The 11,894-nt window shown below is 36.4% G+C and overlaps 1 pseudogene; it reads right to left on the reverse strand.

Moving 5' to 3' along the window:
- Positions 1 to 7,880: 7,880 nt before the first annotated feature.
- On the reverse strand, positions 7,881 to 11,643 carry LOC139889383 (uncharacterized; annotated as a pseudogene).
- Positions 11,644 to 11,894: the final 251 nt, after the last annotated feature.

Genomic DNA, 11,894 nt, shown 5'->3' on the forward strand with positions numbered 1-11,894 from the left:
GGAGAACATCAAACCCATTTATTAGTGATTTTTGGGTGTTCTTGGGTAATTTGAGTCATGAAGACTAAATGGTAACTAACCTAGGGTTTCAAAGTATTAATTGATGTTTATGAACCCTAATTAACTAGTAAATTGCTAGAACACTCTAATGATGTGTAAAGGGGTGTTATTTGGGTGTGGATGACCCAAAAGGGGTGTATTGACTTTTATTGAGTCAACCGGGTCAAAATGGACCAAGATTGGTTAATGTTAGTGTTTTGTGTTGGAACCTAGTGATTAAATGTGTATGAAGACCTTAAATGTTAAGAGTTAGGGTTTTTGGTGAAGTTGACCCAATTTTAGGGTTAAGTATTAAAATGGGTCAAGATGGGTAATGTTGACCTAGTTTGGGTTAAATTGGTAAAAGATGACCCAAAGGGTGTTAACCTAGGGTTTATTCATGTGTTTGAGGTTTTGTAAGTGTTGAATCGAGTTGCTAGTCATTAGCACTCTTATAAATGATGAAAAACTTGAAAATGGGTCAAATGAGTCAAGGTTGACCTAATGGGGTGAAATGGGCATGAAATACCCTAAGTTTATGCTAGTTGAAGTTAATAGACTTTAATTCACTAGCTTTATTGATGTTAGTTGAGTCTTGGCCATTTATGGGCGGTTTAGGTATAGTCGAGCTATTTAATGCATATTGGGTCATTAAATGCTCAAGTGTAAGTATTGTGGTTAATTCCACTAGTTGCGTAATTGAATGTGTACTTATGTATTAGGTACGATTGCTTTGAAGATCGGAAGTGCATAATCATCATCTTGGCGCTAAGGTGAGTGGAATAATTATGCGTGTACGTATATAATGTATTTATTTGTGTGTACGAATGTGGAATTGTCGCGGTGTTTAAGACACCACATTCTAGGTAACGAGTAGTATTGTCGCGGTGTTTAAGACACTACTCATTGTTTAATTGACATGTGGTATTGTCGCGGTGTTTAAGACACCACATTGTCATGGGAGTGGAATTGTCGCGGTGTTTAAGACACCACTCATTGTATTGAATGAAGTGTGGATTCGTCGCGGTGTTTAAGACGCCACATTGTCGTAAGGGTGAGTTAGTCGCGGTGTTCAAGACATCACCCGGGGGATTAGTGATTACGCGTTGTGTAAGTAACACTAGTGGATGTTATGAACTCCAACGGTCTTGTAAGTACCGTTTCCCTTGTTCGAATTGGTTAACCAAGGTTGCGTGAATTATGTATTGAATGTATTTAATTATGAATCGTATGCTATTGTATTATTAGCTACTCGTGGATTTGCGGTTTATGGTATATGCATAATATTGTTGTATGATTGTCGAAATGTTAAACCGAGTATGATGTTGTGTAAGTGATGCAAGTAGGTAGATTATATATGTATATGTATAATTATTTTTCTCACTAAGCTTTGCTTACCCTCTCGTTGTTTACCTTTTTATAGGTTCGTGTGTGGATAAGGGTAAGGGCATTACCTTGGATTAAGTTTTCCGCTTTGATGATTAGGAAGCGCTTTTGGCTTTGGCTTGGAGTTTGACCGAGACTTGGGTAGTTTAACCCCAAACACCATGCTCGTTGTGTCGTTTGGCAATTAAACTTTTTGTGGTCGAAACTCTAATTTGTATTAAATTTGTATTTTTACACTTAGCGGCGTTTTGGGCACGTGTGGGCCCCACTTTGTAAAACTTGTTTAAACCTTAGTTATGTGTTAGTTTTACATATATAAATGTTCGGTTAAAAGCGTTTTGGCTAAATGTGTCGGGAAGCACCTAATCTTTTTCGCATTAAAGTGTACCGGGGACAGCCCGTATTTGCGCGGCGCGCAAGGGTGTCCGCGCGGCGCGCAGATGGTCAGCCAGCAAAATTTTTTTTTTGTGTCACAAATTTACAATGGTTTTTGTCGCGTATTGGTTTGGGATGTTACAAGTGGTATCAGAGCCTGGTCTAAGGGATTTAGGTGACTTGAGATAGGCGCCTAGACTTAGACTTTTGTGTGTGCATTGTGCGGGACTTGTAGGACTTTGGGTCGGACCGGGACTTGGTTAGCACATAGATTTATATGAACTAATCATGCGTTATTTGTTTGTGTTGTGTAGCGATCATCAAGCGAAATGGACGTTGTACTAGCGAGTTAACGCGACGTGCTCGCGTAGTAATGATTAGCTACCCTTACTACGGGTGCAAATCGTGTCAAACAAGCGATGTACGACGATTGTTAAGCAAGATGGGGTAGTGTGGCATATGTATATATATATGTATATATATACATACGTGTTATATCTTTTCGTTTCATTGGTTAATCTATTTTGTTTCTTAAGAATGAAGATGGAAGATGAATACGGAACGGAAGGGTCTACTAATGAAAAGAAGAACGAATTAGCGGTAATGGTTGAAGCCGCGATTGAACAATGTGTCTCGGGTGTCGCCAACGGAGTTGGCCAAGTAGTCAAAGAGTCAATCGAAGGACGGGTAACCGAAATGGTCCGAGACCAAGTGACGAAGGTCGTAAGGGAAGAGTTTGAGAAGAGGTTTCCTAAACCTCGAGGTAGGGGTGACGAAGAAGTACATGCAAGGCTAGAGCCACATGGTACTTCGGGTAAAAGGAAAAGAGGTACGCCTGAAGGCGTAGAGTATGTGAAAAAGAAGAACAAGGGAAGTTACACATCTAGATGTTTCAATTGTGGTGTTAGGGGCCACAAGATATGGGAGTGCACGTTGCCGAGAAACGAAAACAGAATGTGCTACCATTGCCATAAAGAGGGACACCGAAGGTCGGAGTGTCCCGAGTTGCTCAATGATCAAGGTAGAAGTGTAAATGAGGCGTCTAGTAGCATGAGGAAGGTAGTAACGGGCTCCGGTGGGTCTAAGTGTTACAATTGTGGGCAACGGGGACATAAGTCTCGCGATTGTCCGTCGGGCAAAACTGTATGTTTTTATTGTTGGAAGGAAGGGCACCAAAGGTCTGAGTGTCCCGATTTAGCTAGTAATCAGACTAGGAGGTTTGGAGGTTGGGTGCTTACGTGTTTTAAGTGTGGAGGACGAGGCCATTTGGCACGGGATTGTACGGGTACACCTTTGAGCACGATCAAGTGCTTTGCTTGCCAGAAGGAGGGACATCGAAAGTCAGAGTGTTTGGAAGCGTTTGCCAATCGGGTTAAGAGGTTAGAGCGCGAGTATTCGATGGGTGGTGAAGCACCGAGCGGTGTTGTTTCAGGTACCTTCACTTCTCGATGCAAATATGCCTTACTATTATTGATGTTGTGTGCCAATGTATTCGGTTATGAAATTGAGACCTAAATCTCATTACCAAACCTAATAAGTTTTAAGCGAACGTATATTTTAACCGTACCCTTACGGGCGCGGGGCTAGTGATAAGATGACAGCACACTAGGGTAGCGTTTGAGTCATTGACTCATGTGAATGCGACTTGAGGGGCGAATGCATTAGTGTAAATACGTGGTATTGTTACGGGTAGCATTCCTAACGGAATTACCCTACGTTGGAGTTGGGATCGTCGACCGCAGGGCGTAAGACTTGGTGCAACCAAGCATTCCTTAATGTTTGGGAAATGTTTTCTACTAAGCCATGGAGACGGGCTTTGGTTTTGGATGTTAGGGCGTGTTCGTCTTCGTGTGGAAAATTGATGAGCTATAGCAATGGGATTATTGCAAGTGCAAGGTTGTGTATATCGTGGTAAACTCTACGTTTAAAGAGTTTAAGGTTAGGTTAAATTCCTTCGTATGCTCGGGGTTGGAGCAAGGTTTTGGTGACGTGCGTATTAAGAGATGCAAGACGGGAGAACCTCGTCTCTCTTATAGGAATTACGATAATGCGATTTGGCGAATTAGTTGTTAGGTTAGTGGTCACTCTTTCTGCGAACGCGAATATGTGTTTATCGTCAGGATTTATTGTTAAGGATGAATTCGCGAGAATTCGAGAATTATGACCAATGAGGACATCGATGGTGTATGTGGATAAGTGGACCTCCCACGGGATGCTATTATTCCACGATGTGGTTACGGAACAGAGTCCTAAGTGGGGGAGTTATACTCTCGCACAAAGGTGCTCTATTGTAATGTTATTTTGGATGACGTTCGTATGGATACGAAGCTAGTGTTGAGACCTACATTTGTCGACGGTGGCAAAAGTACAATTTGGAATAAATTGTGCTTATGGTTTTGGGTTCAAATTACCACCAAGGTGGTAATGTGGAAAATCTCCTTGGGAGATAATTGATGTATTCGACGAGTAAGGTAAGGTCCCTCGGTTAAGGGATGTGCGTACCGGATTCTCTTCTAGGGGATTATTGTTGCGCCTATGCGCAATATGGGTTGTTTTTGGCTCGATTGTGTTAGCCGTTTGGTTACCTTGGAAATGGCATAATGGGACTTTGAGAAAGGGCACGATGCCTCATTATCGTATACTTTGAGTGATAGTTACACAATAGCCATTATTGTGTATTACGAGATGGTTACATGTAAGTATTTATTTGGGGTTATCTCTAGGTTGACCGCGTTTGACTAGTAATAGGTGATGAGTGATATCCGGGAGGATTAGCTCTTCGTTAACCACTCTTGGTTGTGGTTGGTGGTGAGCGGTTTTCGGAAAGAACCGTTACTCGTAGGTTTATGATGTTAATTGCCCGTGTAAATTGTGCACTTAGCCGTTTTGTGCACATGGTGGTGAGTAATAGTCGTTTTCGACATCAGCGGTTTTTGGTCGCTTGCTTACGATTTTACGATAGTTGTGAACTAGTCGTGGTTGCGCGCTACTAAGAATGTTAAGTAATAGGTGTTATCCGTAAGGATTCTCTTTTGTCCGGTCTTCATCGTTTGGGTTGTTGACCTTGGGTTGAAATTTTGGTTGTTTTAGCATTGTACCAGGTAAGGGTACGCTAAGGGTACGTGGCATTCTCGCGTATTCTGAGTTATCGTTATAGACTTCGGATATTGTGTGTATTGCACGTTTTGGGATGCGTGCAAATGTGTATTTACTTTTGGGTCAACCGGTGGGTTAATACATTTTGTGATGGAAATCGGATCGTAACGTTTGTTAAGTACCATAGAGCGTGGTTCCGGGTGGTTAAGTGACATGGATCACGAGGACGTGATCGATTCTAAGTGGGGGAGAGTTGTAAGACCCGTGTAATTATATTATATATAATGCTTAAATAGTAAACCGGGTTGTGGAGTTTTGTTATGTAGTTTAAAATGGAAAAGTAGCTGGAAACAGGGGGTTGCGCGCCGCGCAAAGGGAGGGCGCGCCGCGCAAAACGCTGGTGACAGCTCTCCTTGTTTTATTTAATTTAAACGATGGGCATTTCGGTAAATTCACTTCAAGGCCGGATTTAATGCTTGGATCAGTAGTTTGGGAGTTCAATTACTCCCTTGTTCACCAACCTTATCCTCCCAATTCATTTTAGTGAGAGAGAGTGGGATATTAGAGAGAGAGAGATCCCATTTTGAAGAAGAAGAAGGAGGTTTCTTGCTAAAGTTCAAGTTCTAAAGTTGTTCATCTACTTCCTAGCTACATTTTGATTGTGGTGGTAAGCTCTAATCTTGATTTCCTAGTATAATGTTGTGAAAGGGTTAGAGTTAGGGTTTATGGTGAACATCAAACCCATTTATTAGTGATTTTTGGGTGTTCTTGGGTAATTTGAGTCATGAAGACTAAATGGTAACTAACCTAGGGTTTCAAAGTATTAATTGATGTTTATGAACCCTAATTAACTAGTAAATTGCTAGAACACTCTAATGATGTGTAAAGGGGTGTTATTTGGGTGTGGATGACCCAAAAGGGGTGTATTGACTTTTATTGAGTCAACCGGGTCAAAATGGACCAAGATTGGTTAATGTTAGTGTTTTGTGTTGGAACCTAGTGATTAAATGTGTATGAAGACCTTAAATGTTAAGAGTTAGGGTTTTTGGTGAAGTTGACCCAATTTTAGGGTTAAGTATTAAAATGGGTCAAGATGGGTAATGTTGACCTAGTTTGGGTTAAATTGGTAAAAGATGACCCAAAGGGTGTTAACCTAGGGTTTATTCATGTGTTTGAGGTTTTGTAAGTGTTGAATCGAGTTGCTAGTCATTAGCACTCTTATAAATGATGAAAAACTTGAAAATGGGTCAAATGAGTCAAGGTTGACCTAATGGGGTGAAATGGGCATGAAATACCCTAAGTTTATGCTAGTTGAAGTTAATAGACTTTAATTCACTAGCTTTATTGATGTTAGTTGAGTCTTGGCCATTTATGGGCGGTTTAGGTATAGTCGAGCTATTTAATGCATATTGGGTCATTAAATGCTCAAGTGTAAGTATTGTGGTTAATTCCACTAGTTGCGTAATTGAATGTGTACTTATGTATTAGGTACGATTGCTTTGAAGATCGGAAGTGCATAATCATCATCTTGGCGCTAAGGTGAGTGGAATAATTATGCGTGTACGTATATAATGTATTTATTTGTGTGTACGAATGTGGAATTGTCGCGGTGTTTAAGACACCACATTCTAGGTAACGAGTAGTATTGTCGCGGTGTTTAAGACACTACTCATTGTTTAATTGACATGTGGTATTGTCGCGGTGTTTAAGACACCACATTGTCATGGGAGTGGAATTGTCGCGGTGTTTAAGACACCACTCATTGTATTGAATGAAGTGTGGATTCGTCGCGGTGTTTAAGACGCCACATTGTCGTAAGGGTGAGTTAGTCGCGGTGTTCAAGACATCACCCGGGGGATTAGTGATTACGCGGTGTGTAAGTAACACTAGTGGATGTTATGAACTCCAACGGTCTTGTAAGTACCGTTTCCCTTGTTCGAATTGGTTAACCAAGGTTGCGTGAATTATGTATTGAATGTATTTAATTATGAATCGTATGCTATTGTATTATTAGCTACTCGTGGATTTACGGTTTATGGTATATGCATAATATTGTTGTATGATTGTCGAAATGTTAAACCGAGTATGATGTTGTGTAAGTGATGCAAGTAGGTAGATTATATATGTATATGTATAATTATTTTGCTCACTAAGCTTTGCTTACCCTCTCGTTGTTTACCTTTTTATAGGTTCGTGTGTGGATAAGGGTAAGGGCATTACCTTGGATTAAGTTTTCCGCTTTGATGATTAGGAAGCGCTTTTGGCTTTGGCTTGGAGTTTGACCGAGACTTGGGTAGTTTAACCCCAAACACCATGCTCGTTGTGTCGTTTGGCAATTAAACTTTTTGTGGTCGAAACTCTAATTTGTATTAAATTTGTATTTTTACACTTAGCGGCGTTTTGGGCACGTGTGGGCCCCACTTTGTAAAACTTGTTTAAACCTTAGTTATGTGTTAGTTTTACATATATAAATGTTCGGTTAAAAGCGTTTTGGCTAAATGTGTCGGGAAGCACCTAATCTTTTTCGCATTAAAGTGTACCGGGGACAGCCCGTATTTGCGCGGCGCGCAAGGGTGTCCGCGCGGCGCGCAGATGGTCAGCCAGCAAAATTTTTTTTTTGTGTCACAAATTTACAATGGTTTTTGTCGCGTATTGGTTTGGGATGTTACAAACACGATGTATTCCGCGGCGTTAGTCAGACAAGTGACGGAAGGGACGAGCGGCGTTTATATATATTATCCAAGCATAATTTTACACGAATATATTTCCATCCAATTTTTAATTACATTTAACATATTAAAATTGGTAGGCCCTTTTTGACACTCTTCACTAGAGAAGGTCACACCATGACCAGTTCCACGTCATAATCAGCAAGTCAAAAAGTGCATTCTCGGACTCCACTTCACAGTCACCAAAGTTCACGGTTGGGAGTAGTCTAAGCAATATTTATAGTGCGCAATTTATATACTCCGTATTTACCATTATTAGTGAAAAGAAGTCAAGTTATTGCTGAGATTGAAATGACTGAAGTTTTAGTCTTTGTTCGTCAGCATCCCAAAAAATTGTTGTCCATATCCCTGCACAATAATAGATTTGAGTTTCAATCCATTGTTTTTTAAAACCCAATTATCTCTTATCGATCTCTCTTCTCTCATTTATAAAAATATAATAAACTCAATTCTTAGTATTATTTTATAAAAATAAAATAAACTCAATTACTCCATTATTTATAGGGAATGGCTAACTTAATTACGTGAGTTGCAAACGTAATTATTATGACCGTAACTCTCATAAGTTTGAAAAAATACCTCGGATAGTATATTACTTGGCAAATCTGATTGTTGGAAAAACAATGAATTGGTTGATGAACCATCAATCGGCTGTGGCAAGTGGTGGTAGTTATCCGTCGCCGGAGTAAAGGTGGCAGCTCCTTCGTGAGGACTACATTGTTGTATACTTGGCGAGATTGGAAGTACCATGCTCCCCATATTCTAGACAATATTTTTACACCATACACTCTTAAGTTTTATTTAAAGTTAAATATATAATACGGAGTAATACTGTTTACTATATATTATACTTTAAACGATACTATTATATTATGTATATATATTAATACTTCTTGTCTTTAAAATGTCATTACTATGGTGTACTTTTGTTATACTTTACAATTGACAAAATTGACTATTTCATTCTTGTGTTTTTCACTTTTTACCCATTTCATCCCTGTATTATATTTTCTTCATTTTTCATCCTTAAAACCATTTTAAAGTCCCAATTTCATCCCTCACTTTAACGAAGGTTAACTGAGTCCATTAAAACTATTTACAGGAACTATCCACGTAATCTTTAACTAAATAAATTACAAAAATCAATTCCTTCTTCGAGGAACCCAATTTCATCTCTCATCCTAATGAAGATTGATAATTGATGAATGAGTCCAAAATCATCAATCTTCATCTTCCCTAAATGTTTCAAAACTCAGTTTTCATCACTCCCTTCAATCATTGAGCAAAATTACTACTAAGATGACATTTGATATTTTTACGATCTGCAACTATTCAAGATAAGAGCGATTATGATTAGGAACTGTTGAATTTAACGTTGAACGGTTAAAGCTTTAACTGTTAGTTGGTAAGTAAGTAAAAGCTTTAATCGTTAAATGGTAGTGTTTTTTAATGCTAAGATGGATTCTTGATCATTAACGTTTGACTGTATATGGTAAAGGTCTGATTTTTAAGACGTCATAAACGTTGTGCGATTGGATTTGTAGTAAAGTTTCAATATTTAAGACGTACTGTAACGTGTACTTCGTATTATATTCAATATCACAATTCTGTAACGTGTAGTAATTTTGCTGAATTGAAACAAACTGAGTTTATATGCTAAATAAATTCTGATATCATTAATTTAATCTTAGTAGTAATTTTGCTAAATAAAACAAACTGAAAATATCTATTCTAATAAAATGAAACAAACTAAAAATATATGCTAAATAATTTCGGAAATCATTAATCTTAGAAATAATTTTGCTCATTGATTGAAGGGAGTGATGAACACTAAGTTTTGAAATATTTAGGCAAGATGAAGATTAATGATTTTGGACTCAATCATCAATCTTCATTAGAGTAAGGGATGGAATTGGGTTCTTGAGAAAATGAATTGATTTTTGTAATTTAATTAGTTAAAAATTACGTGGATAGTCCTTGTAAATAGTTTTAACGGACTTAGTTAACTTTCGTTAGGGTGAGGGATGAAATTGGGACTTTAAAATGCTTTTAAGAATGAAATATGTAGAAAATAAAACGCAGGGATGAAATAGGCAAAAGATGAAAAACACATGGACAAAATGGGCAATTTTGTCCTTTACAATTTTACATTTTACTTTTTATCTTAAATGTATACATCAAAGGCTTATATCTCTATTATTAATTTGGCAACGAGGTACACCTATGAACGAGCGTATTAAGTTAAGAAATAATTGAATTAGAGACTGAAAGAATACCTCATCAGGTTTAAGCACGAATGTATCTATGCCCACTCCAAAATCATATAACATAGGATTTGCATAAGCAAGCTTCATGGAAAGAAACTGTATATATAGAATATTTATGAATTTGTTAGAAATCTAGGTTTATTTAGTTGTTTATTTATTTTCATTTATTATCTATTATATATAATATAATATAAATATAATACTAAGTATAATGATAATATACCTCAACTTGATTTTTCAGGGACTGGACATAATTAACAATTTCATCTAACATATGGGCCTTTCCAGTTATCTGCATATCAATCCATGCCACATGAAATTGTCAGAAAAATATAATTATTCCATTTTTATATTATAATCATTTTCTTGAAATAATAGTAATAACGATATAGGTGCTCTCGCGTTGTGTCGTAAGAATATTTGCTAAATTTTATAGATAAAAAGAAGAAAAAATACAAGGAAAGATAACTAATTGAAGTAACTAAAATGTTCAAAGTTTCCATAAAAATATTCAGAAAAAGACAAAATGATATTGTTCATTGTGTTTAAGTTTTAGTTAGTATAGTATAGTATTTATTGAATTGGCTATAAAACCTGAAGTTTCTTAAAAAAAATTAAAAGACAAAATAAAGAACGCAAAGTTTGTTTAAAAGAATTTACAAAAAGACAAAAGCCTAGTGTTCATTGTGTTTAAGTTAGTATAGTATAGTATTTATTGAATTGGCTATAAAACCTGAAGTTTCTTAAAAAAAATTAAAAGACAAAATAAAGAACGCAAAGTTTGTTTAAAAGAATTTACAAAAAGACAGAAGCCTAGTGTTCATTGTGTTTAAGTTTTAGTATAGTGTTTATAATTATAATATAATATAATTATAATTATAATTATAATTATAATTATAATATAATATAATAATATAATAATAATATAATATAATAATAATTAATAATTTAATTTAATGTTTAATAAATAATAAATAATGAGTAATTAATAATTAATAGTAATAAAACAGAAGTAAGCCAGAAAACTTCACCTTGTCACAACCTGGAACTATAGCTTGCAACAGCTTCATCCTTTCATTTATCTTTTCTCTCCTTACCTGAAGAAATAAGATTAATGAATAACAATATTTCTTTAATTAATCAGCAATTTGGAAATTTTAGAAGAAAGTGTACGTACCCTTTCAGCAAGACTATGGCTATCGGTAGCTTGGCCTCTTCTTGCTCTAACATGTATGTACCCAAGTGCCCCTTCTTCTTTTGATGAACAATTTTTATATTCTTTTTCTTTTTTTCTTCTTGATAACCATTGATTTTCTTTTGCTTCTTCATTTTGTTACTTGTATCCTTACAAGATTACCAAACATACCTTTTTAATTCATATAATTCAGTAGTATAAAGCTAAGGCAAAGTATCATTTTTTTCTAACATAGTATAACTTATAAGTAAAAAGTTAAGTCAAATATTACTTTAGATTGAGCATGATTTAAAGAAGACATTTGTTTGTCCTTCCTTTTCTTGGGTACCAGCTCATTACCATTTTCAAGTTTCTGATCATCAAGAACCATCGACATCGAAGAAGCTGGACTAATTTGATCATGGCGATTATTATAGAAAGCCGGATCATGAAGTTGGTGAAATTGAGGGAAATCAGTGGTCTCGGTCGTGGTGGTTGTAGTCGTGTTAGTGTTTGAAAAGTAAACATTCTGATCAAGAAGAAATGAGTTGTGTTGCTTGTATGAAAAAGCAGACATTTTTGGTACTAAAATTAGATTAATTATATGTTGCAAGTAACTAAAGATGTAATATTATATGTGATATGATTACAAGAATGGAAAGTGAGCAGGAAAAGAAAAGGTGGTCTTTTATGATCTTGGTATTCAGCTATATATAAACAAAATAGAATATGATAAGAAAGGATACATAAAAATGATAAAATGGAAATGAACATACAAATAATTAATTTGTTATATGCTAAAAATTGCCGACTAGATGTCTAACTTTA

This window comes from Rutidosis leptorrhynchoides, chromosome 2 (assembly GCF_046630445.1).
Source record: "Rutidosis leptorrhynchoides isolate AG116_Rl617_1_P2 chromosome 2, CSIRO_AGI_Rlap_v1, whole genome shotgun sequence".
In the NCBI taxonomy this organism is placed as follows: Eukaryota; Viridiplantae; Streptophyta; class Magnoliopsida; order Asterales; family Asteraceae; genus Rutidosis; species Rutidosis leptorrhynchoides.